Source organism: Populus trichocarpa, chromosome 1 (genome assembly GCF_000002775.5).
Source record: "Populus trichocarpa isolate Nisqually-1 chromosome 1, P.trichocarpa_v4.1, whole genome shotgun sequence".
Lineage (NCBI taxonomy): Eukaryota > Viridiplantae > Streptophyta > Magnoliopsida > Malpighiales > Salicaceae > Populus > Populus trichocarpa.
In genome coordinates, this window is record NC_037285.2 from 19,180,022 (window position 1) to 19,204,816 (window position 24,795).

Here is a 24,795-nt window from a genome sequence, read left to right on the forward strand (position 1 = left end):
CTTCCTCTATTATCACTTCATGGGGTGTTACAGAGCTATCAACAACATCTCCTTCCAATTTTGTAACTTCAACATTCTAATTGATAAACTTGCCTAGGGATGAGAGTCACCATGTTGTATTATGTCATGTTATGTGCGAAGAAATCATCTCCATCATTAAAAAACAAAGCATCAAACATATTGTCTTCCTTATTTTTGTGATTAGCTAGGTACCTTTTATTAGTTCTTTTTAGTTTCTTATGTTGCTTTGTTGTTTTTTCATTTGAATTTGTATCTCCTTCATTCATTTGAATGATTAAGTTATCATTGGTCTGATTAATGAAAAAGTCTAGAACTTTCTCCTTGGCATCTAATGGTTTTCTTTTCTTCATATAGTTACGAAGTACATTCGTTTTTCTTCTCTACATAGTCCTTGCTACATCTTTTAGTCATTTTTTCTCTTGAATTTTATCAACCCATCAATGTTCTTTGGATTCGACCTTCGTTCAACATTCTTTTGAACTTGATGGTAAGTCTCTCCTGCATCTAATGGTTTTTTTTCTTCATATAGTTACGAAGTACATTCGTTTTTCTTCTCTACATAGTCTTTGCTACATCTTTTAGTCATTTTTTCTCTTGAATTTTATCAACCCGTCAATGTTCTTTGGATTCGACCTTCGTTCAACATTCTTTTGAACTTGATGGTAAGTATCTCCTGCATCTAATGGTTTTTTTTCTTCATATAGTTACGAAGTACATTCGTTTTTCTTCTCTACGTAGTCCTTGCTACATCTTTTAGTCATTTTTTCTCTTGAATTTTATCAACCCGTTTATGTTCTTTGGATTCGACCTTAGTTCAACATTCTTTTGAACTTCATGGTAAGTCTCTCCTTAAGGACTTCTTTTTTGGATAATTTCCTTTTTGTCTCAACACCTCCTTTGACTTCTTTCAATTCTCATTAGCTCTCATTTGAGGATGAAAATGAACCAGTCAAAATTGTTCTTCCAAACTACACCTTAAAAAGGAAGTTGTGCCTCATTGTAAGTCTCTTTTAGTATTTATACCCCAAGATGTCAATTCTTCCTTCATGGGTGAACTATAATCATTATACATGGTTTTTGCAATGAGTTGCATGTTTCTGAATAGCACCTCTACCTCTGGTAACTATATGACCATATTCCTTGTTAGGGTTTCTTCTAGATAAGTCATCTCATCCACGTTCAACTTTTGCGTTGATGTTGTTTTTTTTCCTTGCATCACTCCAGACCTTAGGTGCACACTCAAATTTGTCAATTCTAGAATCTACATTTGTTTCTCATTGAGGCTTATTATTCCTTTTACTACTCTGCGTCTCACAAATCTCCTGAAATTTGCACATTTTGTCAGTAGTATGACTTGCAATCATATGCCATCTATATAATCCTTTAGTATCTTATGACTTGTCTGTTGCCGCAAATCTAAGTATTTCATCTGCTATTCGGGCATCAAACAACTCATTTGCTACAACAGTCACAAAGGTGACACTCTAGGATACTAAAATGTCATTAGTAATGATCGTCATATTAACTGACAATGTATTAACTAAAGAAAAAAGGGTCCTCATCGATTCTCATTTTTTTTTGTTAGGAAACTTAACATGCTTTGATTCTATCAAATCTTGAATTATATTTATGAATATTACACCATTTTTATGGAATGACCAATCACTCCATGCCATTTACAATAATTCTTCCTTTTTAATTCTTCATCTGTCACCTATTTATGTTTTCTTTTAAATTTAATTCTTTTATTTACTAACAACTAGTCAAAAATAATAGCAACTTGATTTATATCAAATAAATAATGTCTTTCTTCATTTGACTTAGAGATCTTAAAGCTTTACCATTTTTTTATTAATGTATTGCAAACTATTGGTTCACCATTTACGAACTCTGCAGCATCTAAGTCTATTGTTTCTTTATAATAGGTTTCATAAATTGGGAGATTTTTTTTTCTACTTCCTTTCTCAATAGACATTTATACCTAAAAGCTCATACCCTTAACTCATATATATCCTTAAACTCCATTCCTTTAAATTTATTTCTTAACTCTCATTCTAGACCTTGTTGTGTAATTGTTACAAATTCCTTTTAAGGAATCCTAGACCAACACTTTCCAGCCTCCGTAAATCTATCTAAATACTACTTCTTAGTCTCTTTAGGGTATTGTTTTAATTTTACTAAATCTGCCACCACAAACTCTTGTTTTGTCCTAGAAAAATGTGTCTAGAATATAATTTACATGTCGTTCTAGTTCTAGATAGAATTTGGTAGTAAATTTATATACCAAGTGAATGCACTTCCCGTTAATAAATTTGAAAACAATCTAAACTTTAAAAATTCAAAATCAACAGCTTCTCTACCTTAGCAAATGAGCCAAGCTATTTGTTCCAGAGTAGATATTGACCTTTGACCGTTGAATAATGTAAAGTTCGAGAATCTAAAATTAGTGGGATAAGGGTACATTATATGTATGTATATATATGTATATATATATATATATATATATATATATATATATATATATAGTCTAGATAAGGTCTTTTATAAGTTGGTTTATGAATTTGTTGAACTCTAAGACTATAAGCCTGTTTGACTATCTCTAAAATATATCCTGGACCAATCCTATCTAGTGGAGTAAACTCTGGATCGTCTAATATCATTTTTTATCCAGGTTTCTTCATGAAATATTCTTATAATTTATAATCCTTGTTTTTGAATTACTTCCAGCTTCTTCTATGACTATAGGTTTCACTAAATTTATTTTAGGTTCTCGTGAAGGGTTACTTTTTAAGTTGATCTGTTTTGGCCAAATTGGTTCTTTACCAATTGGTTTAGGATTTGATTATTTTAACCTCTTTCACATCTAAATGGTTTTTGACTTCCACTACCACCTGTTTAGATATATTATTAATTGTTTTTATCATCACATGATTAAAGTCTGATATTATCTCATTATTTCCACTCTTTATTTTGGTGCCTAACTTAGAATTAACATCTTCAAATGTTTTAACAACTTCTTGACAAGAAACTTTATTAAAGTTATATAGTTTTTCAAAACTTCCTTCTAAATTCCTTTCAAGCCTTTCAAAGCTTTCTGCTAAATTCCTTTCATAAGTCTACCTTTCTCTAACACTAGACTCTAACACAGTATGGCTTGACCTATCATTCATCACTGTAATCCCATTGTAGCAATCATCACTAATTTTTAACCTGTTTCAATTTTCTGGGTAGAGAAATCTAAATAACTAGGGCCATGACAACAAGCTATTTTTTTCTATTAGGACAAATCAACTATTTACATTCGATTGGGTGTAATTTTGGAGTGCATAAATATAGGAATTAAATTTGTCTAACAAAATGTACAAAGGGTGAGGGAAAGGCATGACTAGAATATGGGTGTCAAAGAAAATGTGGGATTTCATATTCATTGGAAAGACAAAACATACAAACAAATATCGATTTAATAGCTTTCCCTAAAATAAGATTTTGATTATATGCATTAATCAGATACCATGTTTGGCCAGACAAACAAATACTGGTTCTATGTACTCAGAGGCCATGGGTAAGCTATCACTCTTTAGCTTGCTGTTAGTTGATTAGTGTTTGGGAAAGGTAGATATATATGTTCGGCTCAACTCGGCAGCCTGATTCCTGACCTCATGCAGTGTAGTTTAGGACCATTTATTAGGCTTTTTCTCTATTCTATACACACACTAGGCGGTATGGTGCCAGCAGTGGTACACAATGGAATGACTACTCTTTTAACCAAGTATTGGGAGAGGACAATACTCGGTTTTGACTTTTGAGTCCGACTGTTGCTATCCTGAAGAAACAATTATGATTATCTTTATGTTGAGAAAAAAAAAATTAATTAGAGGCTTCATTTACTTGTAGGTTTTTCTTTAAATGTTTGTTTGTGTCATGTCACGCTATTAAAATTGCTTTTTCAGCTACAACAGTGGAAGGTCTAAAAAATTGAATTGTAAGATGGAATCATAAAATCTTGTCTATGTATAATCCAATCCAATGCTAAAAAAAGATGAGAGAGAGAGAGGAAACTCTAAAAATCGTTAAAACCAAATCATTCACAAACCTAAGCAAGAATAACAAATTGAAAACCTCTCTAGGATTGTGGAGGAACTTCTTCCAATCAAAGATTATAAGAACGGGACAACTCCTTATATTTCTTAGTATCGTATATTGTAGAAGAACAAGTCAAAGAGAAAGAGTATGCTGCAACAACCACCAAATCTGCAGGATCGTAGCTATCCAATATTCAAAGTTTGAAATCAAACAAGATTGTATCTATTGTTTAAAATTCAAACTATCAGATATACATGCACATATGTAGGAAATCAGTTAGTATTATCACGTATTTAAACCCTCTGTACATGCACACAAAAACAATGAAAAAAGATATAGAAGACAGTCTTCAAATATTTCTTCTTTAAGATATAAAAGTTTATATGGTATCAGAGCCCCTACAAAGACAAACGTCTTCTCTTCTCTAAACTCTAAATGGCATCTTCATCATCCTCAAATTCCACTACCCCTCCAACTATCCCAACCCTTTCCAATCTTCCATTCACTATGACTATTAAACTACACTCCTCTAACTACCCTGTGTGGAAAGCTCAAGTTGTGCCATATTTTTGTGGTCATGATCTTTATGGCTATCTTGATGGCACAATCTCTATTCCACCAAAAGAGCTCAACATCTCTGACTCTACCTCAGGTACAAGTCAAACAATTCCTAATCCTCTCTATCACCAGTGGCTTCGTCAGGATTCCTTAATCCTAGCCACCATCAACTCCTCCCTCACTGAAGATGTACTCACTCAAGTAATGTCCTACACCACCTCACGTGAGGTATGGCTTGCACTTGAAAACAATTTCTCCTCCCTTTCTCGTGCTAAAGTAATCCAGATTCGAACTCAATTAGCAAATGCTAAGAAAGGCGCCATGACAGCTAATGAATTTTTCCTCTCTGTCAAACGCATGGCTGATGAACTTGCCCTTGCTGGACAACCTCTCCCAAATGATGATATCATCACTTATATTCTTGCTGGACTTGGCCAGGAATATGATTCCCTGGCCTCCACCATTTCCTCACGGCGTGATCCTGTCAGTTTGGAGGAACTCTTCTCTCTGCTTCTCATATGTGAATCACGGATCAATCATAATAATCAACCACTTCTTCCTTCAGCCAACCTGGTCACCACCTCACCCCAGCAATTCCATCGCCAAACTGGCACCGTTCAACACTCAAATCGTTATCGCGGTCACTATCGTAGTCGGGGCCGCGGCGGCCGTTCTCACTTTCATGATTCCACCCACTCATCATCCCTTATATGTCAGGTATGCCTCAAACCAGGTCACAGTGCTCGCAAATGCTATCATCGCTTTGATTTATCTTATCAGGCTCCACCTCATTCCAAGAACCAGCCACAGGCTCTCCTTGCTGCCCACTATCTGCAACCATATAAAGAATGGCATCCCGACACAGGGGCAACTCATCATCTCACCAATGACGTAAACAATATTCAGTTTTCTCATGCCAACCATGATACACAAGATCATGTTCAGGTGGCTAATGGTGCAGGTCTGAAAATTGTGCGCAGTGGCACTTCTACATTATCTTCTCCATCTAAATCATTTACTCTTAATCAAATTCTGCTTGTTCCTGATATTCAAAAAAATTTGTTATCTGTCCATCGTTTTTGTCTAGATAATAACGTTTTCTTTGAATTTCATGCCTCTTTCTTCATTGTGAAGGACTACTCGGGGAATACCCTACATCGCGGCCCCCTCAGTAATGGCCTATACAACTTCTCAGCTTCCTTAGCTCATCTTCAGCCGCAGGCTTTCTCCAGTGTTCGTGTGTCTTCCCAAATCTGGCATCGTCGTCTTGGACATGCTTCCTTTCCTGTTATTCATCAAGCTATTTCTTTACCAAGTCCAAATAAAAATCGCCCCATCTGTTCTGATTGTCAGCTGGCCAAGAGCCATGCTATGCCTTTTATCAAAATGCATGTTGCTGTTTCACAACCTTTAGAATTAATATATTCGGATGTTTGGGGGCCAGCTTCTACATTATCGACCTCTGGTGCACGCTATTATATCAGTTTTTTGGATGATGCTACTAAATTTTTATGGCTTTTTCCCTTAAAACTCAAATCTGACGCATATCAAACCTTTCTCAGCTTCTAAACTGCTGTTGAACGCCAGTTTGACAGCAAAATTAAAGCCTTTCAAAGTGACTGGGGGGGAGAATACCGTAGCTTAAATAGATATCTACACAATCAAGGCATCAACCATCGTATAACCTGTCCCTATACCCATCAACAGGCTGGTGCCATTGAAAGGCGTCATAGGCAAATCGTTGAAATTGGACTAGCCTTGCTTGCTCACTCCAAATTGCCTCAAAAGTTCTGGGAAGATGCGTTCTTAACCGCAACTTTTATTATAAATCGACTTCCAACTCCAATCTTAAATCATAAATCTCCATATGAAATGGTTCATCATCAAAAGCCTGATTATAATTTTTTACGCACCTTTGGTTGTGCATGTTGGCCCTATTTACGTCCATATAATCAGCACAAACTTGATTTTCGATCCAGAAACTGCATTTTTATTGGGTATAGTATTGGTCATCGAGGTTACAAATGTCTAGATGTTTCCACAGGCAGAATTTTTGTTTCCCGTCATGTTGTCTTTGATGAAAATCTCTTCCCATACACTGCACTAAACTCTCTCAGTCCTCCATCACCAACTCCTTCTGTTACCCTACCATCCAATCTCAATTTGTGTTCTGCAGGTTACTCTTTTTCTACAGGTGCCACTCCTCAATCTACTGCATCAAGCACTCTGCATGTGGCTTCTCCATCTGGTCCTCAAACAGATCATGGTGATCATTTGATCTCTCCCACACTCACTTTCACTAAGCCTCCACATACTGATCCTCCACCCCATATTCCTTTACCCTCTGCCTCTGCTCCACCCCTACAAAATTTGCACCCAATGACTACAAGAAGCAAAAACAACATCCATAAACCGAAGTTGCCACCTGATTTCCACGTCAAATACCCCATTCCTAAAGCTCTTCTATCTGCAATCCAAACACCAGACACAGAACCAACTTGTTACACAGAGGCTGTTAAATATCCACACTGGCGCACAACTATGAACACCGAGTTTGATGCTTTACTACAGAATGGGACTTGGAATTTAGTTCCCAAACCACCTACTGCTAATCTAGTTGGATGTAAATGGGTATACAGGATCAAAAGGAAAGCTAATGGTGATATTGACAGATTTAAAGCAAGACTTGTAGCCAAAGGATTCCATCAACAAGAAGGTGTTGATTTCAGCGAGACATTTAGTCCTGTGGTAAAGCCAACCACAGTGAGGTTGGTTCTCTCATTAGCTGTTTCACGTGGCTGGCCTCTTCGCCAAATTGATATTCAGAATGCTTTTTTACATGGTCACCTGAATGAAGATGTTTACATGGCTCAACCTCCCGGTTTTTCTCACTCTCAGTTTCCAAATCATGTTTGCAAGCTGGAAAAATCTCTCTATGGTCTTCGTCAAGCACCACGAGCATGGTTTTCGCGTTTGACAGATAAGCTCAAATCTATTGGATTTCTTGGAAGTCAAGCTGATCACTCCCTCTTTGTTTATCATCACAATTCCATTCTTCTTTATTTTTTGATTTATGTCGATGACATAATCATAACTGGCAGTGATATTGGTTCCATAAACCAAGTGATCACATTGTTGCAGGGTGACTTTGCAGTCAAGGATATGGGTGAACTAAGCTACTTTCTAAACATTGAAGCTATTCGCACTGATGATGGTCTGTATCTATCACAACGACGCTATATTCTAGACCTCTTAATGCGCAGCAAAATGGACAGAGCCAAACCTTGTCTTACTCCAACTGTCAACCTCGCTGCCATTATCAAAATTTACTAGTATTACTTTCCATGATCCTTCTTTATACGGAAGTATCGTTGGAGGGCTTCAATATCTTTCATTTACTCGGCCAGACATTGCGTTTGCCATTCATAAAGTCAGCAAGTTTATGCATAATACTATGGATATGCATTGGGCGGCCATCAAACGCATATTGCGTTATTTGAAGCACACAATTTCTCATTCTTTACTCATTCAGCCTGCTGCAAATGTTACTTTACAAACATTTAGTGATGCAGATTGGGCGTCCGATCCTGATGACAGACGTTCCGTTGGCGCCTATTGTGTATACTTGGGCAATAATCTTATTTCATGGAGCTGCAAGCAACAACAAACCGTTGCTCGCAGCAGTACAGAATCCGAATACAAAGCCCTCGCCAATGCAGCAGCAGAGCTTCAATGGATTAAGTCAGTGCTCAATGATCTTGGTGTTCCATCTGTGCATTCTCCTATTCTATGGTGCGACAACATAGGGGCTACTTACTTAACAAGTAATCCCATCTTTCATGCTCGCACAAAGCATATTGAAATTGATTTTCATTATGTTCGTGACCAAGTTATGAGTGGGCAACTTATTGTTCGCTTCATTTCCTCTAAAGATCAGTATGCCGATGCTCTCACAAAACCGCTTCCATCTGTCAGATTTCATACTTTGCGAGACAATCTCAGGGTTCGGTCCCTACCCTTTCGATTGCAGGGGCGTGTAGAAGAACAAGTCAAAGAGAAAGAGTATGCTGCAACAACCACCAAATCTGCAGGATCGTAGCTATCCAATATTCAAAGTTTGAAATCAAACAAGATTGTATCTATTGTTTAAAATTCAAACTATCAGATATACATGCACATATGTAGGAAATCAGTGAGTATTATCACGTATTTAAACCCTCTGTACATGCACACAAAAACAATGAAAAAAGATATAGAAGACAGTCTTCAAATATTTCTTCTTTAAGATATAAAAGTTTATATATATGCAATTTTGTCCATGAAATTTGCAATTATTAATGTATAAATTATAAAAACTCAGATGAGGAGCCTATCGAAAAGTTCGAGGATATTAGGAAAGCTTCTTTTCTACCTAAAATGCCTTTACACTTCATTTCCCATCTCAATCTCAGTACTATAGGAAAATGAAAACAAGCTCCTCCCAGTTTGACAAATGCATCAATGATATTGTAGGAATACACGTACAATGATCTAAGTTCTGTCCAATCATATTTTGCCAAGTATTAAAAATAACCTAACAAAAATAATACGGGTACCTCTTCCCATGTGTATAAATAAAAGAAATTGTTATAATAAAATTTAGAGAAAGAAAAGGAGATACTGAAGTAAAAATTTTATGTCAAATTGAGAATGTTTGTTTTTTTTTATTGTCTATCCACAAATTCGAATCGAAATCCAGGTGGGTCGAAGGATCGTCCATGTATGTCTCCCTCAACTGGTTGTTATATGTCTCTTGAAAATAAAAAAAAATAAAATCATCAAATTCAATTCAAGAAAATAATAACTTACAAGAGAAAAATGGTTGAACGAACATACCACAAAGTGTTGAGCGTAGTTGTCAATGAACTATTGCATCCCTTTTTGGTAGTCTTCACTCCGCACGTGCGTCTCTATAAAAAGCTTCATTGAGCTTGGCTCACATCCAAGAGCCGTAGCCTGTAAGAAAAAAATGTTGCAAGTTAAACATATTTATAAATAACAACAAATTAATTAAAAATAGATGTGATTAAAATTAATCTTACCATTCGCTTCACATGTTAAATGAACAGAACAGAGCCGCTAGTGTGCGTGGTTACCGAACCGTGAATTTGCCGACTCCAGTTCCTCGCACCAGATTGTGAGCTTTATGTGAAACGCTCGGATGTCACGAGCTGAATATATTTCGCCCATATATTCTCTGGGATGTATGGCGGCCTGAAATCCTTCCAAACCACCACATCATTCCAGCTTGGTAGAATGTTTTCTCTAGCATATTTTTTAGATTTTTTTTGTGCCTCATACCAAAAATCACACAACCTACATGATACAAACATATTTTATATGAGTTAATGACAAATGAAATTTTAATATATAAAAGTAAAAAAAACAATTATTGTATTGTTTTCGATGTTACCTTATTGTAACGTGATTCTTCTAAACCCTCATCGCAATATTATCATTTTCTCTATCCTACTCAAATTTAGCCTTGCATTAAAAATGTATAAAAAATAAATCAATAATTTCATTAAAGTAAAGGAATTAACATAAAAAATAGTTAAAATTTTAAGTTAACACTAACATTAAATCTTGTAAACCATGTATTGACATGAGGTTTCCAATCAGGATGTTTGGAAACCTGACTCCATTGAAACAATGAAATTTCCATCGATAATTTAAACTCTGATGTTATTACTCTCGGGTGGCCTTAATGTTTGTGAACCTCAAAATCGATAAAATTAATGAAATATTAGTTGTTTATAAATTGTTAAACACAAACCAACTCAAAGCAAAACAAACTTACATTAAAATGTCATCATTCCAATGCATCTCGTACTTGCATATGAATAGATTCCGCTGTGAAAGGACATCGCCTCTATGTTGTGGAACCACACTCGAAAAGGCAGCGTTGTGAGTCGATGCAAGTGCCTCTTCTTGGTCGGCACCTAATGACATGTTGTCATCATTGCTGCTAGAAGAACTAGCTGCGATCATTTGCTCACGACGTTCAGTTGATTTTTTCCTATGCATCTACACAAATTTGATGAATATTTGCATAAACAATTTCAATTTTTTAAAAAACATTCGACAGCATCTCCCTTATACTGGACCTAGAATTCTCAATCTTGCAAATATACAAAATATATACCACAAAACAGTTGATTTTATTTTATTTCTACCAATAATTTTGGATTATTCAATTTCATCTCATTTTCAACATGATAATGTTTTTAATCCTAAATTGACAAGAATTTTTTGTAATTAAATTTAATCATATATATTCAATTAATATTTATACTACAATTTGACAATAACATTTAAAATTCAACAAAACAATAAAACATTATTGCAATGTAGACAATAAAATAGACAAAAAAAAAATTTAATCCTATATATTCAGTTAACATTTATACTACAAATGTAATAATAACAATTTAAATTCAACAAAACAATAAAACATTATTGCAATGTATACAATAAAATAGACAAAACAAATAATACAAAAACAAACATAGGCTTTAGGAGTGATACAAAATGCTTACCTTAATAGCGTGCTTACTTTTAGAGTTTATCTACGTGTGATACAAAAAAAAAACAAAAATGCATTGTTAATAAACTAAAGAAAAGAAGAAAAATAAGAAGAAAATACGTCAAAAGATTCACCATATATACCTATTAATTGTGTTGAGAGAAAAACCTTAAATTATATTTGAGGACTTAGGAACACTTGAGACTGGAGAGGATTGAGAGAGTGAGAGTGTGAGAATGAGAGAAAAAAAAAGTTCTGGTGTCATCGTTGGGTTTTATACTACGTTTTTACCGAGAGAATCACCCAAATTCACCTTGGTAAATTATTCTGTTGATGATTTCCTTGGTAAATTCACCTTGAAATTTTCATTTCGCACTAAAATTTTCAAAAAACCCTCCAGATTTTTCGAGGTCCGTTTGTGATTCTGTCAATAAAAATGTAAATAGTAAACACGATCAGAGATGCATTAATTAGAAGCACGTTGGAATTTGCAGTACATCGGTAATTCCCTCGGGAACCTACCCACTCACTCAGTGGACTTTAATTGTCATCACCGACATGAGAAGGGGAACATTTCCCTTCGTCTCTAGAATACATCAATGGACACAAATCGTCGGTATTTCAATAGGTGTTGTCGCGGGGTCACGCCGCGATGTCGTCTAGCGACAGTGGAGGCTTTATATCGTGCATTTTGAAGAGGTGTTGTGTGTTGGGAAGGGTTTTTTAGATTTAATTATAAAATTATGATTAATGTTTAGGAGTCGCCACCTAGTATTATTGTCACTAGGAACCTATGGTCTGCGAGAGTCTGGGTAAGGGACTGGTTATGCAAAGGGAAGACGCATCACCTCCAGTGCACCCTACCTCAGGTAAGCTGCATTGTTATTTAATTGTTTTTCTAGGTCGAGTTTCTATTTGTTGGTCTTTTCTAAGGTTCAAGGTAGATCTCTCTTCATGGGAAAGTCTATACCTTATTGGGTTAAATCGTAATCATTCTAAAGTCTAAATTTTAGCATCGCATTTACTTACATCTTGTATCTTTAAAACTCGAGGGTGTACTTTATCGTGTAATTTTACACCCTACAGATATTAAAGTCTACATCTGGACCCTAGAAAAAAGATTGGAAATTTTGATCAAACCCTAATGGATAATCATAAACTGGTTATGATATCCAATTTTTGGATTTTCAAAACATGAGAAAGATGCAAAAAAGTTTTTATAAAAATATGTTTGGAAATTTTTTAGGATTTGGTTGTATTCATGAAAATAATTTTTTTCTTTTTCTTTTTGAAAAGGGAAATTAATTTAAACGTTTTTGAGATTTGGGCCGATCTTAGCCCAACAAACCTCTTTTCTTACCTTTTCTTTTTGGGGCCGGGCTAGACCCGGCCCAGCCATTGAGGCTGGGCAATTTTTTTCTTTTTTCTTTTTGAAAAGGAAAATTAATTTAAAAGTTTTTGAGATTTGGGCCGATCTTGGCCCAACAAACCTCTTTTCTTACCTTTTCTTTTTGGGGTCGGGCTAGACCTGGCCCAGCCATTGAGGCTAGGCCAAAACTGGCCCAACCCAAAGCAAAGGTTAATTATTTGCGGAACATGAACAGTAGTTCATGTTCTGCATGCAATCGAAATGGTTGCAGAAAATAGAGGTTGACGTAGGAGCGACTCACTCGAAGCAGGAGTCTCGATCGTGATCAGGAGGTTGAGCTGATGGTTTGGGCGGTGTTGATTAGTACTTAAAAGTGTATTTTTATCAAGGTTTTATATCATCATATTACACTTAAAGTATCATTAAATTCCCTAACTTAAGCATATTTTATAATAACAAGTCTGATAACATAAGATATCTTTAATTTATGGTAAATGCTCATTTGGAATGCAAGCATATCTCACAATTTAAAGGATTGATTGATGTGTTTAACTATTGAAAGTTAAAAGACAAAGAGAGGGCTAAGCCTAAAGAAGAGATGCTGGTTCAATTCAAACTGGAACATCATTCGGTTATTGGATCATAACTGGAGCTGTAGAACATAGATTTAGGTCTGGTTTATATGGATGGAAAGCTAAGACATAGGCCTAAAACTTTCATGGGGAGTCCAAGATTCAAAACGGTTATTTTCAAGTTCAAATTGTAGCAACAAAAGAGAAGTCAGAATTTGTCCTGCAGCCCAGACACTGTTCAGGGTTCAACCCATATCTCGAGTTTTAGAAGTTCAAATGAGCTCATTCTTGTTTTGTTAGAAAGCTGAGATAAATGCTCAGAACTTTCATGAAGACTATCTATTCAAATTCTGACATTAGCAATGTCGTTTTATTCAGACAAGAAGATAAAGATTGTCACCAAGTCAAGAGATGGCCACCCACTCAATAATTAGTCATCAAATCAATAGTTCTGAATTTTAGCCTATAAAAGGAGGCATTTACTATACATCTAGACATCTTGGTTTTCAGATCAAAATCATATTCTTGCTTTCTTTCTTTGTATTTTTGTAATGTTTAAGTTTTGCTTTCATTAATCTCTTGTTTATGCTTTTCATCATTACTATGTTCTTATCTAGTTTATTTATGTTTCTCTTATTCACAATGTTTAGCTAAGTTTATTATGTCAAGGTGAAAAGGTTTCACTAATGGTGTTAGAGTAGGTATAATATAAACTCAACATGGACTTCAATGTTTATATCCAAGAAAGTTTGTTATTAACATGTCTTATCTTTTTATCTTACTAATTCTTAATACCTTGCTTGTTAAATGATTAATCTAGATATGTGTTGTACAACCATTGGTACAACAAATACTTGGCACTTTCATAGCCTACTATATGGTATAACTGACACCTGTGCCATGAAAAGAACTTAATTTGTTGTTAACATAAGGTAACATCATGAATTCTTGACAATATTTAAAAGTATGGTGTTACTAAAATAAGATAATTAATATGATCATGTTAAAAATTTATAGTGAACTATTAAGGATAAATCATCCGATTGGAACCTTTTTTGTGTGTGGTTTTCAGTTGATTAATAAAAAGAGTTTATACTATACTCATTTCTAATACTATTAGTGGATCCTCTAACCTTGACAATTGCTTTTATCTTTGATTAATACTCATATCAATATCAGATCTCAAAAGTTCTCTTCAACTCCTTTTCATTTGTTGTTTATAATTTTATATAGTTCACCTCCCTGTGGTTCGACCCCGGTCTTGCCGGGTTATTTATTATTTCGACACTCCTGCACTTGGAATAAGACATCAATCTTTTGATCGTGTCAGGCGTCTTTGCTAGGAACTGTGGTCGGAGTCGATCACGGGGAAAAGAAGAGGAGAGAGAAAGGAGTTCGTGGTGGCTGTTCTACTGCCGATGAGGATTTGGGTTCGTAGGGAGGCTGAGCCGCCATCTGTTAGTGGAGGAGAAAGGTTTCAGTGGGGTTTTCAAGTGCTGAAGAAGCAGTGGGGAGAGAGAAAGAAGAGAGAGAAACGTTGGTTGGAAAAAACAAGGGAGTAAACTGATTTTTGGACCCAATTTTCGTCCCTCTCAGGCATGAAATGCTCCCATATTCATAGTAGGTGGAAGAGGATATTTTGTTTTTAATGGTGCCAAATCGTGGCCTTTGGTTCGGCTAGGAAGGATCTCAACCGTTGGTTCAAAGTGTACATCGTGAATTGTCAAATCTGCAGGAAAAGACTGCATGAGTTGGCCTCTTTAGGCTGGCACCGACGCCAGTGTAATGTTAATAGGCCTAAACGGATGATACTCGGGGATAAAAGGATGTCAGGTGACCATTTTGGTTCATGTGTTGTCAATTTTGGTGGACATATGAACATTAAATGCATCTGAAAAGTAGCCACCCGGGCAGCATTCTCGGGCAAAATCAGGGAAGACAGTAAACAGTGATCAGACGACGCCTCATTTGGTTTTTTTTATATGAAAAACGGCGTCATTTAGGGTTAAATTAGGGATTTTTTCAAACTTCCGTTTAGTCCTTCCGCTTTCAATTGTGTTCAATGGAACCTCTAATTAACCATAAACTTTTGATTTAATGCAATTAAGCCCCTGTTGAATTACATTGTGAACCCCAAAGTTACTCACCTTTGACAATATGGTCCTTGGTCTCGGATTTATGCAATTTAACCCCTTATTGACCATTAAACTTTCAATTTCTTCAATTTTACCCCTGATTTTTGTTAATTATGCTCTTATAGTTTGGCCTCTTTTGCAAAATGATCCTTGGCTGCGAAATCTTTCAATTTAACCCTTAATTGACCCTAAAACTTCAATTTTCTTGTAATGTTTCCCCTGATTTCAGTTAATTAACTTGGTAAAAATTAAATTTGATCTCTTAAAATTCCAATCTTCGTAATTAAGCCCAAATTGGGCTCCCAAACTTAATTTTTCACCAATTAAGCCCCTAATAAAATTAATTTGACTCTTTTAAAGTATAATTAAGTCCTTGCACTTAATTAAATCCTTCAATTAGACCCAAATTAATTCTTAAACATAATTAAAACTCAATTTGGCCTATGATTAAATCAAATTGGCCTATTAAAAATTTAATTTTGTGCTTAGACTTAATTTTTATACAAATTCATCCAATAATTATTCAGTTTGACCTTGAATTTGTATTTTTTTTCCTCTATTTTTGGGCATAATGGGGTACAATTAGGTCTTGAATTTCCTCCAAAATTGTAGCTTAATTCCCCTACCTGCTTTCTCCATGTTGCGAGGCTTTTTTATTATTTTTATTTTGAAAAAAAAATGAATTTTGGGGGAATAACTCAAAATTGGGTTATGACAGGTGTGATGCACAGTGAACAATGTTAGGGTGAGGGGAACAATCGCTTTGCTTCTGGAATACACCGACATACACAAATCGTTGGTATTTCCATTGGTGTGATGCATAGTGAACAGTGCCAGGGGGAGGGGAACAATTCCCTTCTCCTCTAGAATACACAGACAGACACAAACCGTCGGTATTTAATGACACCTGATTGTATCTGTATTCCCTATCTATCCATCTTGCAAATACTTAAATTGAAAGCTGCACGCATAACACAATAACACAAGTTCACATAACAATTATAAAATAAATAATAAATACTTCTTTGTTGAGAATTTAATCAATAACTATTACATGATAGTTAGTCAGAATTGTCTTCTTCTTCTTCAATTGACTCGTCGTTAGCTTCATCGCAATCTTCTATGTTGATAACATTACTATCATTATCTTTATCGACTTGTGCTTGTCCACTGAGCTTAGAACAACATTTAACTCCTCAGCGTCAACATCAACAAAAATATTATTGAGGACACGAAAATTTGAATTTTCTTCTAAGACAATCGATGGAGTAACTCGAAATGGTTCAACCAACTCACTAATTTAAAAGACATCATCTCTCACATTTGAGTCATCGTTCTTATCCTGAACAACCTCGACATAACCCCTAGGTTTGGTTTTCAATACGGATAACCATTCAACTCTTGAACGATCCTTTCTAAAGAAAGGGGTGTATGTGTAATAAACTTGTTGGCATTGCTTGATGAAAACAAAGACATCGTTAACGTTGTGGAGTCTAGATTTTGAGTTAATTTCAACCAAACCATGATGAGGATCTACTCTGATTCCTCTGTTAGTGGTGTCATACCAATAGCATTTGAATTAAAACACTCTATGATACTCGCTATGATATTACAATTCAATTACCTATTCTAATTTCCTAAAATAGTCAACTTCAAACTCACTAGAAGTCGATCTCTTAACACAAACACCACTGTTATATATCTTTCTACCTTGCCCATATTCTTCAATATGAAACGCGTATCCATTGATAAAATACTCATTGTAGCACTTAACATTTCTTTTAGGACCCAAACTTAGTAAAGACAATGTAGCATTAGCATTCATTCCAGTTGATAAATCTTGTACATCAAGTACCAATGAATAATAAATGAGAATTCTGTAACAAAATTAAGTATCATGATAGATAATGAGTTTGTGATAGTACTTACATGTGTTTTGAACCAAGTGGCAAATTGTTCATCTTGCAATCGAAAGATTTGAGATTCGATCAGCTATGAGTTATTAGATAGTAAATATTGACAATGTTGCCTATGAGGTATTCAACAATGTATGAGTTTGTGATATTACAAGAGATAAATAGTCCATTTATAACAAAGTTTAAGTAGTATATATACTTACTGAATAAAAGGTCTCAGTTCATCACAGTTAAATAACACATAATTATGTACTTGTCTGAATTCTATTTTAGACAAATATCTGACAATATTTTTTGGTGCGGGTCATCCAGGATTGGAGAATATTGACAAGTTCTCACTCGAAGGCACTTCACCACCATCGTCATGCCTTGGAACACAATTGATTCTTGTTCTCAAATGAGGCTTGAAATAATACAAGATACATGTTGAGATCTCCTTAACAATATAGGCCTCACATATCGAAGCCACAACATGCGCCTTGTTTTTAACCTTTTTCTTAAAGTTGAACAACTACCTACATGGAATTAAACAAATGTTTTCAATTAAAAAAACAATGAAAATACATTTCTAATTACATTGCATGTGTAATCTCTAACCTCTCGAATGGATACATCCATCTATGTTGGACTGGGCCTCCAACTTTTGCCTCATACGGTAAATGTATGAGTAGATGCTCCATCGAGTCAAAAAATAATGGAGGGAATATCATCTCAAGTTTGCATATTGTCTTGACGATATTCGTTTCAAGCCTCTCAATGTGCTGTGTCTGCAACTTGTTGGAGCATATAACTCTAAAGAAATGACTGATCTTCATGAGTGCATCCCATATCCCCTATAGCAATAAATCATGATAAGTTAATGAAATGAGTGTTTTCATAAACACGTAGAAGTCATGGCTCTTCATTCCATACAATCTGCAATCCTTCAAATCAACCAACCTTAATATGTTCGAGGCATATCCATCGGGAAAATGTAGACTCTTATGCCATTGGTAGACTAGTAGTTGTGTATTCTTCTCTAAGGCGAATCTTGCTTTGGGCTTTACGACCCGTGACCCATCACAAACCAACTCCATATTTTTACAATGACAAAACAACGTTATATCTATTCTAGCCTTGATGTCGTCCTTTGTCTTCCCCTTCACATCCATGACCGTGTTGAAAATGTTCTCAAACACGTTCTTTTCTATGTGCATGACGTCAAGGTTATAGCAAAGAAGATTGGTCTTCCAATAAGAAAGCTCTCAGAAAATACTTTGCTTTACCCAATTGTAGGTCAAACCAAAACCAAGAAAGTTCTACTTACCGGATTGGAAACCAAACACAATGCATCATACTTTGACACCACGTCATACAATTCTTCACCAGAAAGACACGAAGGTGAAATATCCTTTTCAACTATGCCAATAAAAAAATCCTTTTCATAAGAAACGTCGGTGGCAGTAAAAAAAAGACATTTTACCCTTGTTTATTAGCGTGAATGCCTTGTTATTTTCCATGCAGTATGGACATGTTAGTTTTCCATGCGTGCTCCAACTAGAAACCATTCAATAAGCTAAAAAATCATTGATAGTCCACATCAAAGCTGCCCTCATAAGAAAATTATATTTCGTCGATACATCATACACATCTCTGAAGGTAAGTTGTAAACTATTAGAATGATTGACGAACAAGAATAGGGTGTAGAAAAGGATTTAAATAGATTAAATCCATTTGTACATAAGATAAAATGTATATTTTGCTGTTCCATTGAAAATTGAGGATGCACCATGTTGTGACATGCACGGTGTCAGACGACGAGTAAGGCTCCTAGATTGAGGGGGTTTTTGGATATGTTTGAAAAATCATAAAAATATGATTTGAAGGGTTCAAGAGTCACCACCTAATATTATGGTCATTATAAAACCTATTGGTCTGCGAGAGTCTGGGTAAGGGGAGTAGTTGTGCACGAGATAGACTTACTACCCCTAGTGCACCCTACCTATGATAAGCTGCATTATTTATTTATCTGATATAAATTAAGGTATTCTTGTATTTTCTAACCATTGGTCTGTCTAAAGTTTAAGAAATGTCCTCCTCAGTAATGAGGTCCTTATGAGGTTAAATCCTACCCATTCTAGAGTTTAAACATAAAAATGAGAAAAAAAATATTTTTATTCAATATCGGGAATATGTCTTACGTATAAGTTCATAATTCCGTATATTAAAAGAAACAAAATAAATATTTGGTGTTTTTTTAATGTAGGCCAAGTTCTCATAGCTTTCATAAACTAGTTATTAAATCCAAAATGCATGCAAAATGTCAAGACTATTTTTGTGATTTTTAGTATGCTAAATTATGTAAATATGATTATTTTTTTAGAAACTTGGCCATATGCACACAAATAAAAATGTATTTTTTGTATTTTTTTCAAAATAGAGAATTTTTTATTTTTTTTCTATTTTTTCTGTAATTTTAAAGAAAAGCATGTATATTTAATAATGAGTTAGTATCTTATAGTATAAGTCTACAACCCTAATATTAAGTAAAAAGGTTAAACAAACATGTGAGGGAACAAATAATTTTAAAATAGCTCCTGAATTTTTTTAGAACTTTTTTGGAAAATCTTTGAGAACCGTTTGGCAAAAGCATAAAAATGAGGAAAGAAACACTGTTGGAAAATTAGTAGAGTGTGTTTGCCAAACACGGCTTTAACTAAAAATCAAAGGCTTAAAAATGTCTTAAGGTGTTGTTTGGCAAATATGCCTTAAGAACAAATATTGCATTTTTCCTTTGATAAAAAATGAGCATGCGAAACACTACCTAAATTGTAAATGGACTCAATCCAGCCACGTGGGCTGGGCTTCCTAGCCCAAAGGCCCAAGCCCATAAAGATGACCCAAAATCATAAATGAAAGAACAGAAGAAAAAACAAACGCTTGAACTTTGCTAAGAACATGATGAATAAGAAGGACAAACCTAGAAACATGATTCCAAAAGCATATCAGATTACATCAAATTAAAGCCACAAATAAATGCAAAATCAACATTCAAGCAACATTTTAAGGCTGAATTAGGACAACAGTCCTACAATCATCATGATTATTTGGTTTTTGTGAAGAACACAGATGAAGAACCAAAAATTAAATGACATGATTTAAGTGTTTTTAAAGCATTAAGATGCTAGATTAGTGATCAATAGTCTTGTGCGCATGTGTATGAACTAACAATCAATAAAAAAGACACGAATATCAAAGAACTACGGCAATGTTCAACCAAAGAATACAAACCTAAAATCCTAGAAATGTAGCAACAAAGCCTAAACCCAGAAAAATGCAATTTAACTTAGAAAAACAAACTAAACCTAACAAACAAGGCTTAAACAAGCTTAAAACAACTTGTTTTAATCATCAAAATAACAAAAAATAGAAATTTGATAAAAAAAAAAACAATAAGCAAAGTCTATGATGACAGCAAACAAAAATAGTTTCTCCCTATGCATAAAAATTGTTATATTGATTAAACTTATTGTCTTGAAGCTTAAACAACATGCCTATAACTTCAAGAAACCAAAAAGGGTACCCTAAAACAATCTAATCCATAGCGACATCAAAACTTAACAAAAATTGTCATGGCTTCACAAATGATTAACCAAACATTCAAACATGCAAAACAACATGATACATTATCATATACAATACCATTATCATATTCTAACACATTAAAACTAGGCAATTAAACAAAAACTTGAACATATACAAGCTATATTCAAGGCATGTTTAAACATCTCAAAACAAGAATCATAGCTTTTAAACAATAAAAAAAACTTTAAATCATCTCAATAGTTTTAGCGAAAAGAAAATCTTTGAAGCTTTCATTTTACTTGTATGAATAATAAAGCATAACTATAATCTTTTAAAGTGTATGAATAACTTTAAATCATCTCATTTTGCACAGGAGAGCATCGCTTAACAAACTAGATTGTTTTCTTTTGATTAGAAAGGACTTTACTAGGCATATAATATAGGCTTTGGCTATTAGTTATGAAAGAAAAGGATATTTACAAGCTCAAGAGGTGTGTAAGGGCTCTCAAGACTAAAGATCACTAGTGCTCGTTCCCAAGCCTTCCATTCTTTCTTCATGATGGCCTCTCAGATCTTAAGATTTATCTTGTAAAATGATATTGTCATGCCTCCCAGTGTCGGGCTTGAATTGCTTGTCTTTGTTTTCTTTGTTTGGTTTTGAGCATTATTATCATCATCATTGCACGGTATGCTAAGCCTCTTTGAATCTCTACGTGCCCCTTAGCTTTTATTTAGGCACTTTCGATATTTCCATTGATCATTAAAGATCATCTTGTATAATTCCACGGTTAAATCATTTTTATAATCCTCGTATTTGCCCCCAATATAAGGTGTGATCCAAGTCATGGTACTTTTGCAAGAAAAATTTTACTAGGCTCAACGGGGACTTGCAAGGGATATTTTTCAAGTACCGTGAAAGGATTATCCAAGATGGCCTTTCATTATCTCAAACGCATGCATTTAGGATCAATAAGCTTTGCTCACATCCTGAAATGACTTGGGATTTCTTATCATTTCATGATCAAAATTGGTGGCATTTTTTTTTGTAATCCCTTTCATTCTGAAATGACTCGAGATTTCCTCGATACTTCTCAAGATAGCATTCTGAAAATTCATAATTAGATTGCATTCATTAGTTTAGTACAATCCTTGTATGATTTTGTAAATCTATATCCCTATAAAATCGGTACTCAATACCCATAATATTATATTTATATATTCATAAGTTTACATTACATCATATTGACATATTCATAAGTTCGCATTCATGTTCTAGCCTCGTTATCATCATGGGTTTATACAAAAGTGTTGAATGACAATTACACAACTAGTACATTTGTTCATACAAAATACATAACACATTACAACAAGCAAATACTTAATTTATTCGAAAACATGTGGACCCGTGGAATGGGATTCCCTACGCACCTTACAATTACAACTCTTATTATTTCTTCAACTATATTATCCTTGCTCGTAGGTCCCAACCTCTGCATAGGAGTGGTAGGGACCAGAGTTAATTCATTTGCCAAACTTATTTTGTTTCGTTTTATTCTAGTCATCCTTTACAAAACCACTAAATACATTTATCCGCATTGTTCCAACCCGATCATCCATCTCAGATGTTGTTAACCGTAACTAATCACAATATTCGAATCCCATCATCCCTCTTGGATATCATTAGCCGAAGCTAATTACAACTTTTAACCCGGTCATCCATTTTGGATACCATTAGTCGAAGTTAATTACGATTTTCAACTCGTTCATCCATTTTGGATACCATTAGCCAAAGCTAATCATAATATACACACCCCATCATCCATTTTGGATGCCATTAGCCATAGCTAATCACAATATTCAAACTCGGTCATCCATCTTGAATCCCATTAGCCATAGCTAATCATAATATTAAAACCCGGTCATCAATCTTGGATCCTATTAGTCGTAGCTAATCACAATATACACACCCAGTGATCCATCTTGGTAGCCGAAGCTAATCATAATACTCAGCCCGATCATCCATCTTGGATGCCAGTAGCTAAAGCTAATCATAATGTTGAATTCAGTCATTCATCGCGATTGCTATTAATCGTAGTTAATAACAATACTCAACCCGGTCATCCTTCTCGGATGCCATTAGCCATAGTTAATCATCATGCCCAAGCCCTATCATCCTTTTAGGATGCCATTAGCCAAAGCTAATCATCAAAATCCAATCCCACATTCTATGAATGATTCATTATTCACACAAGATGGTAATAGATCTTTTGTAACATATTAATTTCAAAGAATTAATATTATGCTAAAAGAGGGTGGAAAGCCACCTACCTGTTCCTCTTATGGAGTGCCCTTATCCGGTCAAAGGTCCGATTCTGATCGTACCACCTGACATATCACATGATCATAATCAACATACTTGTATCAAACAACCATATAACAATCACAATACATATCCCAAGAGTTTACATGTTCACATTCAAGTGTTCCACACATTATACAATCATATAATGAACATCATCACATCACAACATTTCTCTTTCTTTTAAGCGTGGCCACTCGCGAGAGTCCTAGTGTTTAGTTTTTGAGTTTCGTAGTGATTTAGACTGGATCATCGACAAAATCATCATAACAACCAAGTCATTTCTGATATGGGATTCATTAACGAAACTAGGTCGTTGCTGTCACAGAAAGTCGTCAGCGAAAACTAAGTGTGGTCACTCGCGAGAGTCCTAGTGTTTAGTTTTTTAGTTTCATAGTGATTTAGATTAGATCATCGATGAAATCATCGTAATAGTCAAGTCATTTCTGATATAGGATTCGTCAACAAAACTAGGTCGTTGCTCTCGCAGAAAGTCGTTAGCGAAAACTGGGTCGCTGGTGACACGGAATCGTCATAAAAAACTGGTTCGCTGGTGACACAGAATCATCAGCGAAAATTGGTTTGCTAATGACACAGAATCGTTAGCGAAAACTGGTTTGCTGGTGGCACCAAAATTGGCAAGGTAATCAGTCCTACGACTAACGCATGGAATCGTCAGCGCACTTATTCAACTATTGATTCAGAAATCTTTGATGAAAATTGCATCCCTGACGACCCAAAAATCATCGACGCAATCCATGTCACTGCCAATTCAGGAATCGTCAGCGATAATCAAATCATTTTTTATCTCAATCTTTCCTTCATCTAAATGTAAGGTTTACGCTAGACTTTCCCTTTATTCGACACACTCCAAACAAATTTGGACATGTACCAAAACCAACCACATTCACATTTATCACAAGGTTATCAAACAAAATCACCATTTCTAGGCCGAAACCTAATGTTGCCATAATCTTGTATTCTATATTTTCAATCTCGTCATGTCACTCAATAACACAATCTAATATTCAATTCACATCATGCAATAGTTCCATTTATAATTTTTACCTTCTTGACCGAACATTGTAACTTATTTCTTTCAAGTTTTTTACATGTATTCCGTCATTTCTAACACACTTTTGTTCTCAACCACAAGTCATACTCAACATTCAATCACTTTGATTCACACATATACAAGTTCATCTATCACATAACAAAATCAAGACTATGGTATGATTTTTGTTTTTGCTCTAGCATACCTCTAAGGGCTTAACAATAACACAACTCTACACAAGCAATCATTTCATCACATTTTCATATAATTTCCTCAATCCCATATGAAAAATCAGTCATTAACATACGCATGAAGTTTCTATTTAGGTTCCAGCACATTTTTAAAAGTTTAACAAAGTTATAATTCATGCATTTTCACATTTCATCACACAATTTGCACATTTCTTCATTTGGCTGGCCCCCTTCTCTTAGGTTTACACATTCAAAATCCCTCAAATTCGTTCATATTTCTTTAGTAGGAGACTGCACTAGTGTTTATCTATTCATTATACTACTTAGATCTTCTCATTTTAATCATTTTCGAAATTATATGTGTAAGGGAACTTAAGCTTTCTACTTTAGGGTTTCATCCTTCCATTG